The sequence below is a fragment of the Leopardus geoffroyi genome, chromosome D3, assembly GCF_018350155.1.
Source record: "Leopardus geoffroyi isolate Oge1 chromosome D3, O.geoffroyi_Oge1_pat1.0, whole genome shotgun sequence".
In the NCBI taxonomy this organism is placed as follows: Eukaryota; Metazoa; Chordata; class Mammalia; order Carnivora; family Felidae; genus Leopardus; species Leopardus geoffroyi.
The window spans coordinates 44013264-44040232 of NC_059339.1; the positions used below are offsets into that span (position 1 = coordinate 44013264).

At 36.7% G+C, this 26969-nt stretch overlaps 1 protein-coding gene across 7 annotated transcripts in view; it reads left to right on the top strand.

The window, feature by feature from the left end:
* The window catches only part of GREB1L (GREB1 like retinoic acid receptor coactivator), a 283759-nt gene that overhangs the window by 106386 nt on the left and 150404 nt on the right, over positions 1-26969 (top strand). For 4 of the 7 annotated variants that reach the window (XM_045458577.1, XM_045458582.1, XM_045458583.1 and 1 more), the window contains exon 3: positions 19455-19562. The gene's annotated coding sequence lies outside the window, so the exon portion shown is untranslated. Of the gene's footprint in view, positions 1-14809; positions 15112-16938; positions 17220-18435; positions 18459-19454; positions 19563-26969 lie in introns of those variants that run through there. The other 3 variants (XM_045458578.1, XM_045458579.1, XM_045458581.1) reach the window with 3 other exon arrangements.

Below are 26969 nucleotides of genomic sequence, written 5' to 3' on the forward strand. Positions count from 1 at the left end.
CCACCTCCCCTCTGGCAACCATCAGTTGTTCTCTGTATTTATGAGTCTGTTTCTAGTTTTTGTTTCTTTGTTTGTTCATTCATTTACTTTTTTTAGATTCCACATATTTTTTAAGTCATAGTGGTTTTTGTGTCTCTGACTTATTTCACTTGGAACCCATGTTTTAATTGTGCTTTATAAGGCAGTATTCTTAAGTGTGGTTTAAAGGTCTTCTGGGGGGGAGGTCATGAAATCTTTGGATTTGATTTGATTTGATTTTTATCTACTTGTTTTTTGGTGCTGGTCACTTCTTTTTTAATCTTTGGATTTTAGAACAGAAAGGGACATCTGCAATCATCACATCCAATCCTCTGAGTTTTATTAAACTGCTGAGATTCAGTAGACCCAGAAATGCTGAGTAGTTCATCCATGGTCAAAGAGCCTAGAGAGCTGCCTGTAGGGTCCAAACTCCAAAGACAAAATGTTATGTACCTGGTGGAGGTGTCCTAGCTACTTCTTAATGAAAGACAGAGAATGAAAGGCTGAGACGAGGGGATTGTTTATTCCAAGTCTGAATAAAATTGCCAAGTCTTAAAAATTGCTGCTTGATAGAATTAGATAGTTGGTTAGTTTTCACATTGCAGCTTCCAGATTAAAGTCAATCCAGTCCCACAAATGTTTAACAAAATACTGTGTCTGAGGCATTGAACTACTGTGATGCTCCTATAGAACTGTGCAAAATCACAGTCCCTCCCCTTAGAGACTCTGCAGCCTAACATGGAGATAAAACAAGTACATAATAGGGAATAAAAACAATAAAAAACAGATTTCTTTTTAAATTTTTTTTTTCAACGTTTATTTATTTTTGGGACAGAGAGAGACAGAGCATGAACGGGGGAAGGGCAGAGAGAGAGGGAGACACAGAATCGGAAACAGGCTCCAGGCTCTGAGCCATCAGCCCAGAGCCTGACGCGGGGCTCGAACTCCCGGACCGCGAGATCGTGACCTGGCTGAAGTCGGACACTTAACCGACTGCGCCACCCAGGCGCCCCCAAAAAACAGATTTCAAAAGGAAAATAACTTTGGAGTTCTCAAAGTCTCAAAGAACTTTGAGGATTTCAAAGTCCAAAGGGGAGGTGGACTTAAATAGAACCTCATAGGTCAAGTGTTCCTTAGATCAAAGGTAAAATCAGGGTGCTCTGGGAACTCACAGGCAAAGTCTTGAATCAGAGTGAGACAAAAGAAAGGAGCTAGTAAAATAATAAAATATTGGCAAGTCTTCCTATTCTTGAGTTGGTTATTTGCTGCTGGAGAAAATCCCTCAGTCATGCAGATGGATATCAACTATAAATTCATTCTCTCTAACCCTAAATACAACTTAATTATCTTAAGTTGAGTACCCTTGGTGAATTCTTTTTTTCTCTAATCAATTATCCTAAATCTACTCCACTCTCTTTAAGCCTGTACCCTGCCCTTTTCTCAGCACACTGCTCCTCTTCTAGGAGCCCCTGAAGAGTCCCAGTAATTGCCTTAATTTAGCTGACCTATAAGTACAAGTGATGCCAAGTGCTTCGTCTCCAACCCTGCTTCCCTCCAAACTTCAGACTTGTCTGTCACATTACTGCTGGGTATCTCCACTTGGATGTTTCAGAGCCATCTCAAAATCAATATATATCTAAGGCCTGAATGTATCTATCACCTTCCATGCAAAGCCTCATCTTCTTCCTCCAAGTGCCCTCAATTAGAGGAGGTACCACCATTCTCCCCAGTTTGCACTTTAGAAACATACAAATGCAGAAAGAATGTCTAGTTGGGAGGCTGCAGTGATCCAAACCACCATACTTCTTGTTACAGTATTCAATTCATTGTAATTGCATGAGAAAGAACATAGTCAAGTGATTAAAAACATGGCTCTAGGTGGCACATGGCTGACTCAGTCCATAGAGCATGTGACTCTTGATCTTGGGGTTGTGAGTTCAAGCCCCACATTAGGTGTAGAGCCTACAGAACAAAACAAAACAAAATAAAACCATGCCTTAAAGTAAGGTAGATCTGCATGTGATTCCTGGCACCACCATTTACCAGCTAGCCATATGACCTTGAACAAATCATTAAACTTTCTAAGACTGGGTTATCTCATCTGAAAAATGGGAACGTAGTAATTCTTACATCAAAGGGTATTTGGAGGATTAAATGAGATATCACATATGAAGCTTTGGGCAATGGTATTCCTGTTTAAGATCTGGGAGAGCAAAGACCATTTCTGTCTTGTTCACCATTGTATCTGCAGGACCTGGCACAGAGAAGGCACTCAATACATATCTACTGAATGAATATATGAGGTAGTGGCATGTCTGAATTGAGGTACTAACAGTGAGGATGGAGAAAAGCAATGTAAGATAGAGACCTGGGCTTCACCCTGAATCATTTGCCGATGCTATTGGTCACCAATTCCTATTGATTTAATTCCTGAGTATTTCTCAGGTCTCTCCATCCCTCTGTAACCCTTCCATAACTGCACCCATGCAGGCATCATGATCTCTCACCAGGACTGTTAGTAGAAGTTTCTAAGCACTCTCCCTACATCCTGTTTTGCCTCCACATCAGCCCCTTCCAGACTGCCACAAGAAGAATCTATCCAAAGCTGAAATGGGGGACATGCCATTTCTTTGTTTAACATCCTTTCATGTGGCTACTTCTTATCCATAGGATCCAGTCTCAACTCCTCACAGCCTGGGTCTACATTTTCATCTTCCTTTCCTACTGTTCCCTCTCTCACATTTGATAGTCTAGCAATTGCAGACTGGTCTTGTCTTCAGAACATACTGTGCTATTTCATGTCTTCATGCTTGTGAGAGGTACTTGCTTGTTCTTTGAACTCCCTTCTCTCCTGTATCAGTTAGGAGTTCGTTTGTCTGCTTATGACAGGAAGCATTAAATACCAAGCTGGAAGTTTATTTCTTTTCCACATAAACAGAATTTGGAGGTAATTGTCTATAGCTCATAAAACATTTCTGCTATGATCAGGGACCCAGGCTCCTGTCCTGTGGTTCTGCCATTGATGTGTGTCTTTCATCTGTTCCTCTCTCCTTTCTCTACCCCTCCAGCACCTTATTCCATTAATCATCTCCTCTCTTCGGTATCACCACCTCTCCATTTCCTTGGAGGGAAGAAACTCATCCTGTGAAGATCCCTCATTCTAGTATCTTTCCTGCCATTCTACCTTTCCAACAGCTACCAACGGATTTCCATCCTAGTTCACCACACTTCTTGAAAGACTAATTGCTACACGGCAGATTTTCATTCTTGATCCTATTTGACCTTCCTTACCTGTTGAAACTGTTGACCTCCTCCCACTCTTCCAAAGTCTCTTGTCCTTTGGTTTTCAAAACGCTTCACGTTCCTGGTTTCCTTCCTGCTTCTCCTACTGCTCCTTCTGCAAAGTGGTTTTCCTCATCCTTTGACTGACTCTCAAATGACGATGTTTCTCAGACTCCCCCCCCCCCCGCCCCCCGCCGTTGACCCTTACTCCACATACTTTCTCTACAGTGGCAGTCCCTAGTAATCTCCCCAGTACAGACAACAGTTTTCCATGTGGCAACTGTCTGTCTCCAGGGTCTGTTTGTTGAGTTCTCATTCCTGAACTTGAGTCTTGAATTTCTAACTCCCTACCTAAAAGGCAGCCCTGATTATGTACAGTCCCCATCAACTCCTCCTAGATTCTTCAGAAACCTTTTATCTGGTCTCTAACTTTCACATTATTGCCAGAGTTACCTTCTATTTTTAAAAATCTAATTATGTTAGGGGCGCCTGGGTGGCTTGGTCGGTTGAGCGTCTGACTTCAGCTCAGGTCATGATCTCATAGTCTGTGAGTTCGAGCCCCGCGTCAGGCTCTGTGCTGACAGCTCAGAGCCTGGAGCCTGTTTCCGATTCTGTGTCTCCCTCTCTCTCTGCCCCTCCCCTGTTCATGCTCTGTCTCTCTCTGTCTCAAAAATAAATAAACGTAAAAAAAAAAAATAAAAAAAAAATCTAATTATGTTAATTTTTTTTTTTTTTTTTTTTTTTTTTTTTGGAAAGGTTCCATTGGCTTTCTCCTACTTCTGGGACAAAATTCAAATTCCCAATTTGGCATATAAGTTCCCTTACAGACTGCCTCCAAGCTACTTTTTGTTTGTTTCCACTGCATTTATTACTTATACAAAAAATATTCAAAAGAAAAAAATTTATTCTCACTTCTCCAATGGCTGTCATCCCTGCCTCTTGCCCACACAACTCCTAACCCCTTTCCTCAGGACCAGTTCAAAACTGAACCTGCTCACTGCCATTTTCACAGAAAACAGCCAGTTCCAGGGATGTGGGGGGAGAAGGTAGGAAAAGGGTGACAATACTGTCCAGGTTCCACCCAGAAGTGGGCCAGGTAGAGATTGACAGAATTCAAACAGAAGGGCTGGTGGCCTCACAATGATCTAGTCTAACTAAAGTGGGCTGGAAAGGACATGGCATAGCCTGTCAGAGGCTTTAAAGGGTGTCTCACGGGCTTGTGTCAAACCCAGAAAAACTGACATCAGGAGAAGAATGTGGAGGACCAGGGAGGCAGTCTTGCAGAAAGTTTCCCAATTCTCCCAGGTTGAGAGGTGCAGAAAATCTAGAGGGCACCATTTAGGCAAAAAAAAAAACTTACTCTAGTATTAGGAGGTTACAAAAGTGCCACAGACACTGAGAAAGGCTACGAGGAGATATAGTTTCACAAAGCACAGTGATGACAGACCAGAGCAGTGGGGTTCATGTGACTGATGCAGAAACTACAAAATCTGGAAAGTAGGGAAAGTGGCCTTTCAGGGAGTGACTCTGTACGAGTCATACAGAATTGACCCCAGGTCAGACAACCTGGTTAGTCTCACAGAGCAGCTGGCAGCATTGGGGGCCTGAGGGGGAATCACATAAAAAGGACTTAAGGAGCACCTAGGCGGCTGTCAGTTAAGCCTCTGGCTCTTAGTTTCAGCTCAGTCATGATCTCACAATTGTGAGATTGAGTCCCACATCGGGCTCCGCGCTGAAAGCATGGAGCCTGCTCAGGATTCTCTCTCTCTGTCTGTCTCTCTCCTCCCTTGTTCTCTCTCCTTCTTTCTCTAAAAATAAATAAATACTTTTTTTTTTCTTCAACCTTTTATTTATTTTTGGGACAGAGAGAGACAGAGCATGAACGGGGGAGGGGCAGAGAGAGAGGGAGACACAGAATCGGAAACAGGCTCCAGGCTCTGAGCCATCAGCCCAGAGCCCGATGCGGGGCTCGAACTCACGGACCGCGAGATCGTGACCTGACTGAAGTCGGACGCTTAACCGACTGTGCCACCCAGGCGCCCCTATAAACACTTTTTTAAAAAGGACTTAAAACAAGCAGCTAGAAGAAAAGAATGGTAGAAAACTGCTCCATGGCTCTCAGGAATCAAGGGCAGTACTGGGGGCTGGGAGGACAAGCCCCCCACAAGAAATAGCACCGAAGAGGTTTCCTATTCAACAGTCAGTCAGTTGGTGAGGGGGAAGAAGATCCAGGAGGCAGGTGATGGGAACAAAGTTGGGGTCCTATAGTTGAGTTTCTGGAGGCTGGAACAGAGGGCACACTGTAGACCAGTGATAGAACATAATTCTGGACCCCAAATGGGGGAGGTGGCAGATGGGATTGGGTGTCATTGATAGAGTGGTGAGTGGAACAGCACAGTTCACAGTACTTTCTAGGTGAAAAAATGAAATCAGGAAAAAGGAATAGCTTTTACTCTAATAATTATGAGTTTTGTTTTGGACATACTAATTTTGGACATATGAGTTTGGGTGGAGATCAGCAACTCAGAAAAGATATTATGGCCAATGATGTAGATGTGGGAGTTACCAGCAAAGATGGTAACAAACACTAATTGGCTCTCATGTTTTTCAACTATGGACTAAAGAAAGGTAGAAAGTTTATAGGAGGTAGAGAAAGGGTTGGGAGTTAGAATTTGGGGTATGAAGGAGAAAATCCATTGTTGGATTCTCTTGTTAGAAAAAAGAAACAAACCATAGTTAACGCTTTTCCTGGGATCCTCCCCTCTACCAGAAGTATGTAGCCCTTCCACCAATTTAAAGTCCAGAATCAGGAAATAAGTGGATCTAAAGATGTTCATTCTCTTTCTTCTAAGAAGCTACTGATTCAAACTTTTCATCCTAAGCTCCTGTTGGCAACTTCAAACCCTTATCCATTCATCATCTCCACCTCTCGTTTTTGTGGTGTGTGTGTGTGTGTGTGTGTGTGTGTGTGTGTGTGTGTGTGTTTCTGTCCCTTTTGCAAAAGCAAGAGGAAGTAGGTAAGGTGGAAATATCTATTTCCCCTAAAAAATGATAAATAAACTGAAAAAACTGAAAAACTTTTTTAAATAGAAAAATAACATCTTTGGGGTTCTATTTATTTAGATTCTTTTTCTTTTATTTTTTATTTTGAGAGAGAGAGAGTGTGTGTATGTGTGTGAGAGAGCTGAAGGAGAGGGGGAGAGGAAGAGAGGGGGAGAGAGGGAGAGAGAGAGAAGGAGGGGAGGAGGGGAGAGAGAGAGAGAGAGAGAGAGAGAGAAACTTAAGTAGGCTCTATGCTCAGTGCACAGTTCAACACAGGGCTCAATCCCACAATCCTGGGATCATGACCTGAGCCAAAATCAAGAGTCAAACATTCAACTAACTGAGCCACCCAGGTGTCCTGAGATTTCTTTTTCTTAACTTACTCTCCCTCTACTCCACGCCTTTGCTTTCTTAATGCATCTGGGAAGTAAACACTTACATAGATCATTTAATTAAACAAGTAAAGTGAATTATGTGTTTCCATGCAACTTTTTAACACATTAACAATCGATAAATTTGATTACATAAAAATTAACCTTTTTTGGGGTGGAAAAACAATAGCAAGCAAACACCAAAAGCAAAGGCAAAATGGAAAACTGTCAGAAAATGTTGCACCCCATATCATACACAAAAGACAAAATTCTTTAATATATAAAGAACTTCTACAAATCAAGAATGAAACCAACAACCAAATATAAAAATGGATAAAGACTGGACTTTTCAGAGAAGAAAATTCAAGGGCTTTTAAATGTTTGAAAAGATGTTCAATTTCATCCATAGTAAGAGAAATGCGGATTAAAACTACATTGAGATACCATTTTTCATCTGTCAGATTGACAAAGATCCAAAAGTAGATAATATTCTACACTGTTGAAGGTATGGTGATCCATAAATTGCTAACGGGAGTGTAAATTGGTTCAACGATTAGTTCAACTCTCACTTGGTACCTAATTATCAGGGGTTCTTTCCAACCCAGCTTTTCTGTGCTTTTGGCGGTTTCCTATCTGATGTGGACCTTAGAGAAACAGAACTGTAATTGAAAATGTTTCTAATGTGTAGAAGAAATGAAGACTGCTTTGTGTGTGATAAAACAAAACCAGGGAAGTTTGGCAATATTTAACAAAATTAAAACTGCATATATCCTTTGATTCAGTATCCATCATTAAGGGACTAGCTTAAAATAATCATGATATATACATGCCAGGGAATTCTCTGCAGCCACAAAAAAGAATGAGGAATATCTTTACATGTTTATACAGAAATATCTCCAAAATATTTATTATTATTATTTTTTCATTATGGTAAGTGTATTCTTTAATCCACATCACCTATTCCCCCATCTTTCTACCCACCTCCCTTCTGGTAACCATCAGTTTGTTGTCTATAGTTAAGTGTCTGTTTCTTGGTTTGTCTCTCTTTCTCTCTCTCTCTCTTTTTTTTTTCCCCTCTGCTGATTTGTTTTGTTTCTTAAAGTCCACATATGAATGAAATCATATGGTATTTGTCTTTCTCTGACTTATTAAACTTAGCATAATACTGTCTAGATCCATCCATATTGTTACAGATGGCAATATTTCATTCTTTTTATGGCTGAATGATATTCACATCTTTATCCCTTCATCTATCAGTGGACACTTAGGCTGCTTCCATAGTTTGGCTGTTGTAGACAATGCTGCAATAAATATAAGGGTGCATATATCCCTTTGAGTTAATGTTTTTGTATTTTGGGGGTAAATACCCTGTAGTGCGATTCCTGGATCATGGGACAGTTCTATTTTTAATTTTTTTGAGGAACCTCCAAATGTCTTCCACAGTAGCTGCACCCAGTTTATATTCCCACCAACAGTGCATGAAGGTTCCTTTTTCTCCAGATCCTCGCTAACACTTGTTTCTTGTTTTTTATTTTTGCCATTCTGCCAGGTGTGAGGTGGTATCTCATTGTGGTTTTGATTTGTATTTCTCTGATAGTAAGTGATGTTGAACATCTTTTCATGTGTTTTTTGGCCATTCATGTCTTCTTTGGGGAAATGTCTGCTCATGTCTTCTGCCCATTTTTAAATTGGATTATTTGTTTGCGGGGTGGGGGGTGAGTTGAGTTGCAGAACTTCTTCATACATTTTGGATACTAACCCTTTATCAGATATGTCATTTGCAAATATCTTCTCCCATTCAGTAGGTTACCTTTTAGTTTGTTGATTGTTTCCATTGTGCAGAAGCTATTTTGATGTAATCTCAATAGTTTATTTTTGCTCTTGTTTCCCGTGCCTCAGGATACATATCTAGAGTGATGTTATTACAGCCAATGTCAGAGAAATTGCTGCCTGTGGTCTCTTCAAGGATTTTTATGGTTTCAGGTCTCATGTTTAGATCCTTGATGCATTTTGAGTTTATTTTTTGTGTACAGTGAAAGAAAGTGGTCTAGTTTCATTTTTTTGCATGTAGCTGTCCAGTTTTCCCATCACCATGTATTGGAGAGACTTTTTTCCCATTGTATATTCATTCTTCCTTTATCAAAGATTAACTGACCATATAATTGTGGGTTTATTTCTTGGCTTTCTATTCTATTCTGTTGATCTATGTGTCTGTTTTTATGTCAGCATCATGTCATGTTTTAATTACTATCACTTTGTAATAAACTTGAAATCTGGAATTGTGATACCTTTGCTTTTGTTTTTCTTTTTTCAAGATTGCTTTTACTATCTGGGAACTTTTGTGATTCCATATAAATTTTAGGATTCTTCTGTGAAAAATGCTGTTGGTGTTTTGATAGGGATTGCTTTAAATCTATAGATTACTTTGGGTAGTATAGACATTTTAACAATATTTGTTCTTCCAACCCATAAGTATGGAATGTTTTTCTATTTGTTTATGTCATCTTCAATTTCTTTCATCAGTGTTTTATAGCTTTTAGAGTACAGATCTTTCACTTCTTTGATTAAGTTTGTTCCTGGGTATTTTATTATTTCTTTGTGCAATTGTAAATGGGATCTTGTTTTACATTTTATTTATGTATTTGTTTTTAAATTTACATCCAAGTTAGTTAGCATATAGTGCAATAATGATTTCAGGAGTAGAATCCAGTGATTCCCCTACATATAACACCCAGTGCTCATCCCAACAAGAGTCTTCCTTAATGCCCCTTGCGCATTTAGTCCATCCCCCAACCCACAACCCCTCCAGCAACCCTCAGTTTGTTCTCTGTATTTAAGACTCTCATATGTTATGTCCCCCTCCCTGTTTTTATATTATTTTTGCTTCCCTTCCCTCATGTTCATCTGTTTTGTATCTTAAATCTGTTTCACATATGAGTGAAGTCATATGATATTTGTCTTTCTCTGACTAATGTTGCTTAGTATAATACACTCTAGTTCCATCCACGTTGTTGCAAATGGCAAGATTTCATTCTTTTTCATTGGTGGGTAATACTTCATTATATATATGTATACCATATCTTCCTTATCCATTCATCTGCTGATGGACATTTCGGCTCTTTCCATACCTTGGCTATTGTTGATAGCTCTGCTATAAACATCGGGGTGCATGTGCCCCTTCAAAATAGCACACCTGTGGGATTGTTTTCTTAATTTCTCTTTTTGCTGCTTCATTATAGAAATGCAGTGGATTTCCATACATTGATTCTGTATCCTCCAACCTTACTGATTTATCAGTGTTAGTAGTTTTTTGGTGGAGTCTTTAGGGTTTTCTATATATAGTAATATCATCTGCAAATAGTGAAAATTTTATTTCTTCCTTACCAATTTGGATGCCTTTTGTTTTTTTTAAATTTTTTTAAATGTTTATTTTATTTTATTTTGAGAGTGAGTGAGTGAGCGAGGGAAGGGCAGAGAGAGAGAGGGAGAGAGAGAAATCCCAAGCAGGCTCTGCACTGTCAGCATAGAGCCTAACATGGGGCTCGAACTCACCAACTGTGAGATCATGATCTGAGCCCAAACCAAGTGTCGGGTGCTTAACCAACTGAGCCACCCAGGTGCCCACCTTTTATCTGTTTTTATTGTCTGATTGTTATGGCTAGGACTTCCAGTACCATGTTGAATAAAAGTGGTGAGAGTAGACATCCTTGTCTGGTTCCCAACCTTAGGAGAAAAGCTCTCAGTTTTCCCCCACTGAGTATGATGTTAGCTGTGGGTGTCATATAATAATTCTTATAGATAATAAAGTTTTTCTTGGACTGTCTCTAATGAGCTTCTCATTCTTGTGCTAGCCCTGCATTTTAAATTATTAAATTATTCAAACAGTATTTATGAGTACCTGCTCTGTAGGAGGGCACTACAATAGGTGCTGCGATATCAATAATAGGCAAAAACAGAAAAACATAGTCCCTACCTTCATGTAACTTAGAATTTAATAGGGAAGACAAACATTAATACACAAGTTATATAGCTCATCAGTGAATTAAATGCTGGTAAGGATTTGAATAAGGTCCTATGGGAGCTTTTAGCAAGGACTAAGGGGATCAGGGAAGCAATGCTTGAGATCTAAAGGATGAGGGGATTTAAACTGGCAAAATTAAAAGATAAGATGGGTGAAATTACAGGCAGAGGGAACATAGGTGTTTAAAGGCTGGTCAGTGTTGCTGGAGCACAACATTTAGGAAAAGAACAGTTCAGGATAAGGCTAGAGAGATGGGCAGGGATATTTACACTATTGATTTTTATACTCAGAGTAATATAAAACCATGAAGGGCTCTAGCAAGGATTGACAGGTTATATTTGCACTGTAATGCAGAGAAATGATTGGAGAGCACCAGACAGGAGGCAAGGAGAGCAATTAGGTAAGTTCGTGCTGTCTCTTGGCAGGAAACCTCAGGTCCCACCCCCAGAGCTGTTTTGAGTGTCCTTATAGCATGGTGACTGCCTTCTCCTAGGGCAAGTGATCCAAGAGGTCAAGGCAGAAACTGCAGTATCTTTTATGACCTTGGAAATCACAGGCTGTCATTTGTTTGGTATTTTAGTGATCGCACAAGTCAACCCTGATTCAGTGTGGGGGCGGGCATACACAGGAAACAAGAATCATTTAAGCCACCTTGGAAGATGGCTACAAAGACTAAACCTTGTGGAACTCCAACATTTCATTTCTGGGTGGTATATTGTGGGAGTGCAAAGGAAACTGAGAAGCAGCTAGGGAAGGAAGAGTACCAGATGAAATCCAGCCGAAGAAAAGGAAATTTCAAGAAATCTACCAAGAGGGCATGTTAGAGGAGAGCCAAAAATATGTTCATTGGATTTAGTGACATAGATTTAATGACTGAAAGCTCTTTCCTCATGATATAATTTAACATTTATTTTGACTTACCTCCCCTTATAACTTTTATTGAAGAGACTTTTTCCCCATCTTTTTTTTTTTAGTAATCTTTTAACATCCCTATGGATGTTTTCATAATGTTCCCCTAAAACTCTGATACTTTGAGTGGAATTGTGTTAACTTTATGATTTTGTTTGAGAAACATATTTTTACAACAATTAGGTTTCTCTTTAAAACACCTAGCACATGTTTCAAAGGGGCACATGCACCCCGATGTTTATAGCAGAGCTATCAACAATAGCCAAGGTATGGAAAGAGCCGAAATGTCCATCAGCAGATGAATGGATAAGGAAGATATGGTATACATATATATATAATGAAGTATTACCCACCTTTGAAAAAGAATGAAATCTTGCCATTTGCGACAACGTGGATAGAACTAGAGTGTATTATACTAAGCAACATTAGTCAGAGAAAGACAAATATCATATGACTTCACTCATATGTGAAACAGATTTAAGATACAAAACAGATGAACATGAGGGAAGGGAAGCAAAAATAATATAAAAACAGCGAGGGGGACATAACATAAGAGAGTCTTAAATACAGAGAACAAACTGAGGGTTGCTGGAGGGGTTGTGGGTTGGGGGATGGACTAAATGCGCAAGGGGCATTAAGGAAGACACTTGTTGGGATGAGCACTGGATGTTATATGTAGGGGAATCACTGGATTCTACTCCTGAAATCATTATTGCACTATATGCTAACTAACTTGGATGTAAATTTAAAAATAAATAAATAATGAAAAAGATGACGAATTAAAAAAAAATTAAAACCTCAATTCTACCTTACACTCAATAAACATTGTTGAATGACATTAATTGCTCTACCACTCTGAGTTTAAATCTGTAATTTTAAAATAAAATAAAAATAAAAATAAAACACGTAGCACATTCCTCTATGTGTGTAAAATTTCACTTAAATCACCTAAATAAAGATTGGCAATTTAAAAAATGTTATCATATATCTGTCATTAAGTTGATCCCTGGGTATTATTTTTGTTGTTGCTACTGTGAATGGGATCTCTTCCCCTCCCCCATTACCACCATAATGTTTTCAATCTAGAAATGTATTTACTTTATTCCCCATTTTATAGATAAGAGGCCCAGAGAATATCGGTGACTGGGCTATGGTTATAGAGTGGGAGAGTTGGGGACTGCAGATTTTGAACATCTGAATTTTATTGTGCTACAATAGGAAATGAAGTTGCTTATCCAGTCAAACTTTATTAAAATTAATAGTCTCTTAAGTATTACTTTCTTTGTTTTTTTTTTGTTTGTTTTCTATTTTTTTATTAAGTTTTTTTATTTTAATCCCAATATAGTTAACATACAGTGTTATACTAGTTTCAGGTGTATAATATAGTTATTTAACAATTCTATACATTACTTAGTGCTCATCATAATAAGTATCACTTTCTTTGTATCAGATTTCAAAGTAGTACTATACGTTTTATAGCACATCTCCAGTTTTTAGCATTGTCAATTTGAAATACAGTGTCAGGACTTGAGAAACTGCCTCTCATCTCCATTCAATTCTCCCAAGACCTGATTCCTACCAGACAGGAACTATTTTTTCTTTGAGGTCTACATAGACCTAACAACCTATTGCACTGAGTAAATATTTAATGAAAATTGAATATTTCCTCTGTGGTGGATCAATTTACTCTTGTTGATTATCTGAAGAAATCATTTTTTTTTGTTTTTATTTTATGTCCTGTAGTAGGTTAAGAAATTTGTTTTCCTGAATATTGTTACTAATGCCAAAGTTTGTTTCAGTGATATAATCCATGTCTCTTAGTTGTTTTTTTTTTTAGCCATCTATTTTTCCTGGTTTATTTATGCAATTTGAATTATTATGTTATCTCAAATACACGTGTGAGATTCATTGACTTGGTAGCATGCAATAACGTCATTTGCTGTGAGGATTGTTTTTTCTTGAATTCATGGTAGTTGGAGCTCTGAAAATGAAAAATATTTGCTAATGAGGTATAAGGATGTTGATGGTACATTTTTTAATGGCAGAAATATAATTTTTGTTGATAAATATCTCCAAAAACATAAAAAATTTTTAGTTGACAAAAATGTGTCTTTCTTGTATTTTTAACTATCAGCATATATTTAATTGTATTATTCAAAATTTTTCTTAACTGATTTTAGGTTTCAGTGAAATATATATTTGCCTGTGAGTCTTTAAATATATGAAGTTAGTGACATAGCTTGAAAGTTTCAACTTGTAAAAATGAAATCACTATAGTGGAATCATTTAGTGCAAGTTGTTAATGTGGCATTCAGTTGGAATTTATCAGAATCAATTAGAAAAACAAACTTCTCATTTAATGAAAAAAACAACAACAAAGAAAACAGGGAAAACTGTGCATATATATTTCATCCTCTTTCCACACTAAGACGCATGTGAATGTAATTTTGAAATAGAGAATTCATGCATACTGACAAAATATCCTTCATTTTTAAGGAATAACTTCACTGTGTTTCACATTTGATGACTGCTGGGACCTATATTTCTATGTAAATAACTGTTGACATTGTTTGATGTTTATTTCACTAGAGGAAAAATGTATGATGACAGTTATAGTACATATTTGATAACAAGGGTAGGTAAGATAAATCAGTTGAGTCATAGTGGTCTGGTATCTGTTTTTAAGGTCTTTTTGACCCAGGAGTGTATGACCTGTGAAATCTGTACTTTGTTGGATAAGATATTTTACAATGCAAGGATTTAAATTTAGATGAACATCACTGCAGGAAGTTGGCTGATGTGGCCAGAAACATTGAGTATCAAAGTATAAATTGGAAAAAGTTTAAGAAGTTCTGACAACAATTAACATATGTGAGAAGAGAGAAGCTAAAGTTTCTTTTCTTCCCCCACTTATAACAAAGAGAACCTGAAATTTAACCTGGTATTTTCAAAGCTCTGATTACTCAGCAGCATTCCATTTTGTGAAAGCTTTGCCAAGAAAATGTACCCAAATCTTGAGTTACAGACCGTTCTTGCATCTGATTGGAAGGGGCATAGGAGTTGTTTGTAAGGTTGCAGATCCAAAGCCGCACAAATGAAGGTTGAGACTTGGGGGAGGGTACGACTCAGGGAAGGGAAGTTTCGTAGACATTACAGCCTCTGTCCAGAGGCCAAATGGGAGATAAATCACCTCTGGCCACCTCTCTTATTATTGAAATGGTTCAGCCCTGGGGTTTAACTGAAGGACTTACAGGGTTTTGAAGTGCAAATAGGATGGTGAAGGGTAAACCCTTTTAGGGTTTCATTTTGATGGATTTTTTTCCTGTGTGGATTTCTGGCACTGACTGTGATCTGGAAGGGGCCCTTAAAAAAGAAAAGTTTTGTTTTGTTTTTGATCAATCAGGCAATAAGAACTTTCCACAGGGGTGTACTTTTCCTGCATGCATATCGATCCTATTGTGTTTAAAAGTAAGTCATTTAAGTGGGCTTTTTTTTTTTTTTTTTTTTTTTTGGGAGCCTTCTGCAATGGAACTGTCATTTCAAGGTCACGTCTCTCTTTTTGGTATTAATGCCAAAATTTGAAAGTGTTGAATGATATGGTACTTTTGGATCAGTAATTCTGGGTGAATTACTTAGGATCATGGTGTGTTAAACAAAAAACAAAATGATCTGGTTTAAAGATCAAGTTTATATTAGAACAAGTCCTTTTTATATTGATAAGCAGTCTCTAATCTTTTTCCCATTTAGTTATATAAATTGTGCATATTCATTTAATTATTTTGTATGCATTCTGTTTTGCCAGCATTAAAATAAAAACCAGAAAATTCCGAGATTCTGAAATATTTGCAGTATCTTATTTGTACAGATACACTGAAATGTTTGAGGAAATAAGAGAAACATTAAAAAAATGTTTAAAAAACAGATATGTTGATTTATCAGGTTGGACATTTTTCTGTTACCCCACAAATAGTTCAAACCCCGGAGATAATATATCTTTTAAGTTTTATATTTTTTTAGTAAAATGGGACTGAGAGGACAGTCACTAGTGACTTCAAAGAAAAATAATTGTAACTAAAGGCTTTTTGTGCAAAAATTTTAAAGGAAAATTAAAATACTTGTATCAAAGAAATGCCACGGCAAATGCTTACATTTCTTTTTAGAAGTATAGTTGACAGAACTTTTCTTAAGCATTTCACTCTTTATTTTAGATTTAACATAAATATTTGTATCATTTACCTGGTTTGAAAATGATAATTTAGCTGTAGCAGAGATTTTTCTTCCTTGTTGCTTGATACCTATTATAAAAAACAGTTGTTAATCTCTGTAATTGACATTGATCACATGATGTTCTTAAGTGACCTTCAAGTCAGGTTTTGTTTTTCTATTCTTCAAAATTTTCCCTTCGCTGTATTTATGTAAATTTAGAGTTAAACTAAAGTTAAATGTTAGAATTTGCATTTACCTATTCCTGCATGAAGATTTTAAATAAGATGCTTAAAAAACGAAAAACAAAACCCTAGATGGCATCAGGCAGCATCCCTGTATCTACAGCGTCCCTGTCATTAGTTTGTTGCTGGGAGATGTTAATATAACCCTTCCTTTGTTAGAAAAGAGATCTGTAGCCCTTCCCAGAATCCTCTTGTTAACTGTCTTTTTAACCCAAGTTGGAAGTTGTCTGATGAATGAATGGTGAGCCATTTTTATGAGCTACACATACTGTTGACATTGTGTCACACGTTGCTTTTTAATTTCTAAATGTGTTTTTCATTTGCAAAGCATGCCTGTGCCTAGCAGTAGAATTGAGTCAGCATTTCTGAGTCCAGATATTGCTTTATGCAAGCAGGACAGGTCAGGCTTACGAATGCTCTGTCATAAGCCTTAGCTTTACTGAAACACACACGTGAATAAATTTCACTTCAAATATGGTTGAATAAAAGAAGATACTTGAGAAAGGCTCTTTTTCCCAAGAACTTCTCTTGCCTCTTGGCAAGTGAATTGCCTCAATATAAAGGCGTTGGGAGGGAAAAGTGAGCCTCAGAGTGAAAAGGCAATCCACAAATAATCACTCTTTTCTGCCTTTGATTTGTGTCAGATTTTGTGTGTGTGTGTGTGTGTGTGTGTGTGTGTGTGTGTGTGTGTGTGTGTGTGGCAATTGTTTTGTTTTGTTTTGTTTTGTTTTTTTTCACTTAGAAGAGGTTTATGGTTCAGTGTCTGTCAAGTCAGCCCCTGTCTTAAGGTTGTAGTTGTATTTCTCTCTGGAGTTCCTAGAGGTGATGTTATCTTTTGTTCACTCAGCAGTGTGGTGGTTCCTGAGAGCATCTGTCACTTTAGGCATTACAAGATGGATGGGTCTCCAGTGAACTGCTGGTTGAAGCAAATGGTGAAAATAAGAAAAGACAAGGGGTTTCGGGGTCTGCAGAAAGGACAGACAACAAGGAAACACTGTTAGAAATCAAGAGTAAGCTGAGCAATAGAGAAAGAGAGAGCAAAGATGGATCATATGTCATTTTATAAACATCTTGGAAATCAGAGGCTTTTGGTGGCTACTGTGATCTGAGGGGCACGACTGCATCATGGTAAACAATTCTGTGCTTTGGATTTGCAAAATGTATTTGGACAGTTAAAAAAAGTCTGGGGGAAAATGTTGGGAAATTGCAATGATATACATTGTTTTATGTGACAATTTTGCTGTTTGAGAATTAGTAGTCTTAAAATGTAAAGATTTAAAATTTTTTATTTAAGAAATTTTTTTCTTTAAAAAGTTTCCTTATATTTTTGCTTTTCTTTCTTTCCTTTTTTTCTTGTAAGCATTTGAGCAACTGTAGATATTAAAATGTTGGAAAAGTAATAACCACATAACCAACATCTTTACCGTTAAGTTTTTTGACATTTTTGTGGGGGATTCTGAAAAATCTATGCTCATGACTTAGTGAGACTGGGGGCATATTTTAAGTAAACTTCCAGTTAATTTAATGGTCCTTTGATGAAAGAAAGAAATATAATTGTTATTGATCTGTCAAAACAACATAGAAATTTTGTATTATACTTAGAAATTCAATTTGTTGGTGAAAGTCAAAATTTGTAAATTTGGACTGATGCAGAATCATTCCTGTGTAAAAGAAGGAACAGGAGAGAGGTTGGCCAGGGAGTAGGAAAGGGGAAGGGGAGCTGGGAGGATGTGGTTGAAAAAAATGATTTTGTCAAACTTTCTGGCATTAGTCTATGAAAAAGACCATAGGTTGAAAGGCAAAGAAATTAAGATGATTAGAAGCTTTAAGCTATACAAATGGTAGAGTCTCTTCCTTCTCTATGGGTGTAAATAATAGATGAAAGAGTTAGAGTGACAACAAAGGATCAGGTCGTTTAAGAGAATGTGTGCAGCCTGAATAGGGGTCTGTGGCCCAGGGCCAAAGGTCTTAGCTTTGAGTGTAATTAGAAGAAAATACAAAAATGTCATTACTAGCAGGTGAAGTGTGTAGCACGTGGCCAAAAATTAGCAATTTTAGACTCTGAAGCTATTGGAATTGGATTACTGACCTTTTTTAAAAATCATTAAGGTCCTTGTGGAGTCATATAGTTTCATTGGCAGTAATGCAGTTTGACCTTGTTGACCATATGGGGTAATCTTGGGTTTAGTTGTAGGTAGCAAGACTCCTGACTTACAAAAAGATGTCTATTTGTGGGTGGGTGGGTGGGAGATACATAAGTTTGAAAATCTGCGTCTTGCCCTTTTTTAAAAATTTTTTATATTTTTTTTGCGTCTTGCTTTTTAAATTGTTCTTTTGCCTGAAGACATTCTTCTGACAGTAGGAGAGGTAAGATAAAGATTTTTATTTCAAAATCTAAAATGGTTTTCTCTTTCCTCTCTCTCACGTTGGAATAAAAGGACAATAAAATGAAAACTGTCTTTAGAAAGCATAAATTAATATTACTTTTAATATTTTAGTGCTATAAATATGCACATTGAAATTAGTATATTCTTAGGAAAGTCCCCTTTTGTTTTCCTTTAGACACAATAACACAGGAATAGAAATATTTCTAAGTTACATATTAAAATCATTGACAAATAGTTTTTATTTCACTTGATATTTTATAACTGTATTTCCTGTTTTTCACCCAATAGTTTATTTTGAACATAATCTACTTAAAGGAGAGAATAATATGTACCCTATAATTTTCAACCAGTTATATGTAATTATAATTATTTAGTTTAGTTACTTCTAGAAATACACTACTCAAAAGGGTAGAAAACAGTAGCTCTTTTTCTTCTTGCAGTCTCTCTTTCTCAGAGATTATTAAAGCATTAGTTTCAAAAAGTAGAAAAATTATTTTAAGCAATATGAGTTATGTCTTCAATTTTTGATAGTTCTTTGAGGAGATAAATTTTGGCCGAGAATCAGAGATTATGAAATTCAAACTCCCTAGAATAAGAAAACTGCCTTTCATTATTTTCATTCCTAAAATAAAAATAGTCTGTGGGGCTTTTAGCATGTGGTAACACTTATCGAAAATGCAGACTTGACAGATTTATTCAATTTAGTAGGATGAAGAGGGGCAAATATTAAGAACAAGAGAAATTATTTTTGAGTGTATGTAATTAAGAATGATTATTTGGGAATATTTTAGATGGAGGAATATCTGTATTTGCCAGTTATGAGGTATATGGAGTTACATGAGACTTTGATAATTCATTTCTAATTGTAATTTTTGTAGAATTGTAAATATTTAAATAATTTTCTTCTGGAATGTAATGAATTTGGAAATTAATTCATATCTTTACATATATTTTTATTTTTTTTATGTTTTTGCAGGTGCAAAAAAGCTTTAAACAAGTAAAATCTAGACAACAGGCTCCCTGAAGTATTGACAGCCCAACTTAATCATGACCGTGATTCAAAAATGTTAATAAATAAACCAAGGTATTGTACAATTATAGTATCCCCCCAAATTTTTCAAGATCAAATTTGTTTTAGGAAGTTATATTTAGAATTTAAATAAAGTTACTATATTTGGTTCTTCAACTGATTAAGGAGATATTTTCTATGAGCTCTTCTTCCATTTCCTCCCCTCTGCTTTCCTCTCCCCTCCCCCATCCTCTCCACACACACAAAAAAAGGGGGCAAAAAACCTTATTCAGCAATAAGCTTTTGCTTACTCAGTATTGCTGGATAATTATTTTTTTCTGACAACAGCCTTTGTGTTGTATTTCCTGTATACCTAAATTAATATAAGAATTCAGTTTTTGATTCCTCTTTGCTGTGGTTTTTATTTTTTTAAGTTGTCTAATAAGAGAGACATCTAGATTATTGGCATCTGCAGAAAAACCCAAACGGTATGTAGTGACCGTATAAAAATTATCATATAACACTATCCTGAGATATATGTTTTAAAAGGTTTTTTTCCCCTATTTTTAGGAGGCTTTTAATTTAGAAAAGGAAAAGGCAATACTGTTTTTTTTCTCCCTACATCAAAGAAAATTAAAAGTTGGCTTGGAATTAAGGATTTAGGGATGCTGTTTAAGGAACTCTTATCTATCAGGGCATAGCCCAAGACTGTCTTTCCTTTCGTACGTCACAATGTGTTTGAGTAGCCTGGCATTTCCAAGAAAGGGCAAAGATCTTTTCCTCGTGCTGAATCCTTTTGAGGCCAAAAAGAACAAGAGGGTCATTGCCACTTCAGCGTGGTCCCTGTTTGTGCCTTCGTGACCATGCAGACCCTGGAACCTAGTGTTGGCTTAACATTTGGGCCTGGAACATCTGGAAAATGATCAGAGAAGGAGCAGAGGAGACAGAAGAGTGGAGAACGGTTGCGTTTTGTTACACCAGGTGCTAGGAGTTAGCAACATCCCCTGTTTGATATGGGAGGCAAATTCTGTGGGCCTGGAGTTAGGCTTCAACAATTGAAGAGGTCAAAGGACAGCTGAGTGGGGTCAGTGAGACACCACGGGGTGTATTTTGTTACTCAGTAAAAGGAGCAGCCTCCTAAAACCTTAAAGGATTCTCTTGAAAATCTGTGTTGTGAAAAGGTTTTATGAGTCTCATGGCAAAAACTCCTGATTTATCTAAGGAATGCTTGCTTTTGTCTAATGGTAGGATAATCCTTACCAAATGTTGGCAACTAGTATAAGAGTCAATATAGGTCTGAAAGAACAGTGAGGGTTTGAAGTGTACTTCACTTTCCAAAATGTTTATCATTTTAATGTTTGTCTCTCAGTGAAGAATTTTGCACTGTTGAATTACCACCCTTTTCTTTCCTCGGAGCTGAAAGTGGGGGGGTGGGAGGGAGACGGGTAAGGTGGAGCCTACATTAATTTAAAAATTATTCTAACAAGATTTTGACTGATCTATAAACAGGATATTATATACCTTTAACAACACCAAGACGTGTGAACTCTAAAAAGTTTCCTTAGAATTTATTTTAATGTATAAAGAAAATAAATGACGCATGAAATATGTTTCTAGATTACAGAAGATGTTTTAAAAATTTAGTTGTATTTCATAGAAGTGGGTATCAGTTGATGAATAACCATAAACCTGTGTTTCTCCCTGAATGTGTTTCTTGTCCATTTTAGTAGTAAGAAGAAAATCAATGTCAGAGTCAAGAATAGAGAATGGGAAAAGAAATATAGTAAAGGATTTTTCTCTTAGAAGGGAAATGGGAAAGTGGGGGCTGGGGGGCGGAATCTGCATGTTGTGAGAGCTCTCCTTACCAGAGCCCAGGACCTCAAGATACCATTCCCATGATTATGGGTACCTTTGAAAGGTCTTGGCCACCTGGCAGGTAGTAAAAGGGGACTGTTAGAGGAATTTGGCAGTATTTGGATGTTCCAGTTGATATGCTATATACATGTACAAACACATAGAGAGTATATGTTACTATATATATAGTAAGAGAAAGATTAAATGATGAGTAGTGTATAACAGGCTTTGTTAAGCATTTTCTTACTAATTTGTGAGTTTACAATATTTGTGATTTTTTTCAATTTCTGTTAACAATTACTCGTTTTGGAGCAACATATACATAAATGTAAGGCTTAGTGTGCTTAGTGTCTATTTTCTCAAGGTTAAAGTGCCTTTCAACAACTAATTTAGAAACCTAAGTGTAGTGACTGATAATTGCCTAGAGAAAACCCACAGCTGTTTAAGTAGCATTGAAATTGTGGCAAAACTGACAAATACAATTAGCAATGTTAATAAGATAAGAAGGTGGAAAGATGGGCAGATGACAGAGTGGAAAGATGAAGGTAGCAGGAGTTAACAAATCCATATAAGAACACAATGTTCACAGTTGCTTTGAATTTCCAGCACTGTCTCTTCTAAGCTAAGTCTTTTTACTACTCTATGAATTAGCAGCAGAATGGGTGTTTTGCAAATTAAATTCAGATATATTTGTTCAGTCCCTAAGTCACATCTAATTTTGAAAGAACATAGCTGTTTGGTGGTCATATCTAAAAACAATCAAATTTTGCTGATTCTAAAGAGGCCCATTTTTCTGTGTGGTGCTTTTTAGAAGTCAATTTTAAATGTACTTCTGTTGTACTGTAATTACCATGAGTGGGATTACCCTACTTTGCACCCTTATAATTCTTATTGGCCATCTCAATACGTTACAAAAGAGACCAAAGCAAGCCCTGTTTCTGGATCCAGGGACCCAGTATTACCAAAACAAAACAAAACAAAAACCTGCAGAAGTCTTCAATGTATTATTACTGATTATATTTATCTGGTTAATGTTTATAGCCCACTTTGTAGACAACTTCTTGGGAAAAATAAGTGGCGATTGGAAATAAGAGAAATTAGGTGACTGTTATATGAAAAAGATTTAGTCATCTGTACTGTTCCCATTATACTTTTTAACGCATCCAGTGAAATTTGGAACATTATTGTGGTATCTTTTGAAATTCTACTCTGCATTTGAGAAATTGGTTTTTGCCTCTGGTGTTTTACGTAGATTTGAATAATTGGTGTGATAAATCCACACAAGTTTGTTCTCTGAAACCGTAGAGACTGAACTCTCTGAGTGTGGCAGCCTTGATGGATGCGGTAAACCACACTTTGGAAGCATTTCTCGTTATTTAATGTTTTCTGTTCTGGATTATTGACTCTTCTCCCTGTTGAAAAATTGGTCTCTGGTGACATGGTAGAGGTCACACATTGCCTATTATTGTTTTGCTTCTTTGATCTTACACAGGGATTGCCTCTGGTAATTATACTAGTTCCAGAGAGTCTCCATGAGATGTGTTTATTTTACAGAAGAATTTCTGGTATTTCAAGGAAGAAAGTAAAGATTTGTAGTAGTAACATGTGACTCTTTGTTACAAAGAAAAAAATAGCATCATACTTTATCTTTTAATTATGACACTTTTTAATAATTGTGAAATTAGTTGGCATATTACAGTAATTTTTTCCATAACAATTTAAGACATATTTCATATCCATAAGTATATTGGTAAAATGGTTAATTTTAGAATAAAGTTACTAGGGCTGGGTTTTTATTTCAGTACCTAAAATACTTTTGGCTTCAGAAACTGTCAAAAGAGATTGATCTAGATTTAAATGTACAGAACTGTTTAAAATGGTTGGAAATTTCATCTTTTAATCTATTTGCATTTTCCAAAGTTTTCAGCAAAGAGGATGAATAAAAATGAAATAAAACACTTTTGTTTTGAATGCATGGTTAGCTTTGTGCTTTTTTGAAATGTGCTTGGGAAGCAATAATATCTCTTTAAACTCATTTAATGTATAATTAGATTAGACACACAAAAAGCTCAATGTATTCTTTGTTTGTTTGTTTGTTTTTTTACTCATTCTAATTTTAAACAAAATATTTCCCCTAAGAACTCACAGTCTAATGGGGGAGTCAGACAGACACTAGACCCAACTAATTATAATTAAGAGCAACAAATGTCAATTTCAAAGACTAAATGAAATGCAAAAACAGACAAAAGAGAAATGTGAATATATGCTTGCTTTTAGTTTTGGATTATATATAGATTGTGAGAGCTTGCAAGAACCATGTTTGATTTCCTTGTCATTATCACTATCATCAGCAAATATTTTTAATAGAGAAAAGGTATGTGAACAGTAATGCTATATAACAAGTAATGTTCTTTTTATTTTCATGTTTCAAGTTTTTATTTAAATTCTAGTTAATTAGGGGTGCCTGGATGGCTCAGTCGGTTGAGCAGCCAACTTCAGCTCAAGCCATGATCTCACGGTTCATGAGTTGGAGCCCCGCGTTGGGCTCTGTGCTGACAGCTCAGTCTGGAGCCTGCTTCAGATTCAGTGTCTCCATCTCTCTCTCTCTGCCCCTCCCCCCTTTCTCTCACACTCTCTCTTTCAAAATAATAAACAAAAAAATTAAATTCTAGTTAATATATAGTGTAATATCGGTTTCAGGAGTAGAATTTAGTGATTCATCATTACGAGTAATTTTATTTTATTTTTTAATATTTATTTATTTATTCTGAGAGAGAGAGAGAGAGAGAAAGCACAACATGCAAGCAGGGAAGGCGCAGAGAGAGAGGGAGAAAAAATATCCCAAGCAGGCTCTACGCTGTCAGTACAGACCCCTACATGGAGCTCGAACCTGCAAACTGGGAGATCATGGCCTGAGCTAAAGTCGAATGCTCAATCAATTGAGCCACCGAGGTGCCCCTACCAGTAGTTTTCTTATACAAAGTCAAAGAATCTGAGAACTGTGAGGGACAGTAATAATTTATATATGTGACTGTAAAATTTCTTAATAAATGACCAAGTAACTTGTCCAATATCATAGAGGTAGTGGGAGTGGGATTTGAATTAAGGTCATCTGACTCTACAGCCTATGTGCTTACCCACTTCACTTGTAGGATTTCTATAAATGTTGCCTGACTGCGTGGATAACTGTTAAAGTTTGGAGAGGGGGTGGCAACATCTATAAAGTAAAAAGGTAACAAAACTGACAAGTTACATGAAGTTGTCTTTTTAGTACTATGTCTGGCACGCAGTCAATAAATTGGGCCTTAAAAGCAAAAACCTCAAACTAAAACCAACTGTACACACACACCACAAACAGAATGTATCATTTTTATGCTCACCTTTTTTCTATGTCCAATAGCATGTTTTAGTGGGGAAAAAAACACGGGGTTTTTAGTCTAAATTTGAATCCTAGTTCTATCGTTTATAAACTAGATAAGCTTAGGTTGTTGCAAAAAATAAATTGTTCTGTCCACCTGTCCCTTGTTCTGAGTTTGCTTGTTTCCATGTGGTTTCTTATTCCTTCATCCTATAAATGGAAGTTAGCTATAGGGGTTTGACTATATTCACTACACCCATTGGCAGAAGTACTTTCTACAGTGTGTGTGCTTCCTTATCTCTCTTATGGGGAGGCTCATGGTGTCTCATGGCTTGACTATTAGTGATACTAAACTTGAGCAGTGAGCTCAGGAGATGTCAGCCTGACCCCTCTGTTATAGAGTTCCCCCATTATCATTGAGTAAATGAATTTTGCATCAAGGGTTGCAAATTGGTAATTTTATAATTCTGTCATTCTTTCCACATTTATTAGCTGAAATTCTTCATTAAAAATATTAAAACTCTCATAACCAGGACAATTTGGTTACTCTGAAGTACAGAAAGAGCACAATAAATATTTTCTTCTTTCCTTTTCCTTTTTGCAGCATTCACTTAGATGATTTATTTGGGTTGTATTGTTGTTGTTATTTTTCCCCAAGCAGAGCTCTCTTCTTTACCTTGAGTAGCAAAAATTAATTTGTGAGTTTTCATATTTTAAATATGCTTCACTCCATTGAATTAGTTCTCTTTTATGTTCAATTTCTCTAGTCTTTGGTCTATGGGGACATTTCATATTGACTCATGTCTTTTGACATGATCCATCACCCCTCAATAGCTTCTTTGCTCTTTGTTCAAGGCTCCTCTTGTGTATTTCCTGCGTCAGACCTGGAATTGGCTATAACTTCAAGGAGCTTTGATGCTTTTCAGTGGGGAATGGTAGTAGAAAACCACAATCAGGGTACTAGGAAGTGCTTATTGTTACTGAATTGTCGTTGCTTCTCAGACTTCAGTAGACAATTCTTGGAAATACAAATCTAAAATATTTTTTAAATAAATTATTAGTTTAAAAAATATATATACCCATCTATCTTTTGCATAGACTATCTTGCTGTTAAAATTAGATTAACCCTGAAGTAGTATCTTAGATTTTCTTTTAGCATGTACATGATTTTTTTTAAATCAATGTTTTTCTTGTTCTTTCTTGTCATTAACTGTAATGATCCTTTTCCCCCATACATTTTATTTTTTTAATGTTTATTTATTTGAGAGAGAGGGAGATAGCAAGGAGGGGAGGGGCAGAGAGAGAGAGAGAGAGAGAGAGAGAGAATCCCAAGCAGTCTCTGATGTGGGGTTCAATCCCACGAACTGTGAGATCATGACCTGAGCCAAGATCAAGAGTCCGATGCTTACCTGACCTAGCCACCCAGGTGCCCCTCCCCCCATACATTTTAAAGTTAATGTTTATCTTCTCCACATAATTGGTATTAAAAGTCAGCTTTTATAAACAGCCAAGTGTAGTACCTTGAAAATATTTATTCGTGGTCAAAAGAGGAACTTGTTGAGGGAGATGGTTGGGCCAATACCAGTGTATCAAAACTGGGGGGAAATAGTTTGGAGTAATTATGATAGAAAGTAGTAGTGGAAACTCCAAATCTTGATGAGAGGTTCTCAGTCTAAGTGCTGGAATGATCTGGATTTTCCCTGGAATCTTGAAGCACCAGGAAAAGGTGAAGAGTGTTCACTTTGCAAACCCAGCTATTAAGTAATAAGCCTGTTTTAAACTGCTTGTGTTCAAGGATAGTCATAGAGTTGGGATTAGCTCACTTGCTATATGATATTTTCCTTCTCCTTTATTATATTATGCTATAATACTGTTCATTACTTTAAAAATTAGAAGACATTAATAAGACAAAAAAGATAGGTTTTTTTGTTTGTTTGTTGTTGTTGTTTTTTTGTTTGTTTGTTTTAAGTAGGCTCTGCCTAACGAGGGGCTCAAACTCAGGACCCTGAGATCAAGAGTCACATGCTCTACTGATTGAACCAGGCAGGTGCCCCCCAAAAAAGACAGTTTAAAAACCACACAGTATCAATAGATAAACATTACTAACAGATTATTGTGTGTACTTCCCAGGTTTTTGTGTTTTTATAAACACAAGAAAAGTTGTGTTTATAAAATTTCCAGTAAATTCATATCATATTATTAAGGTCAGATTTTTTTTTCTTCTACCTACCTGGATTAAGTGGTCTGCTTCAGATGGAAGAGGGTAATAG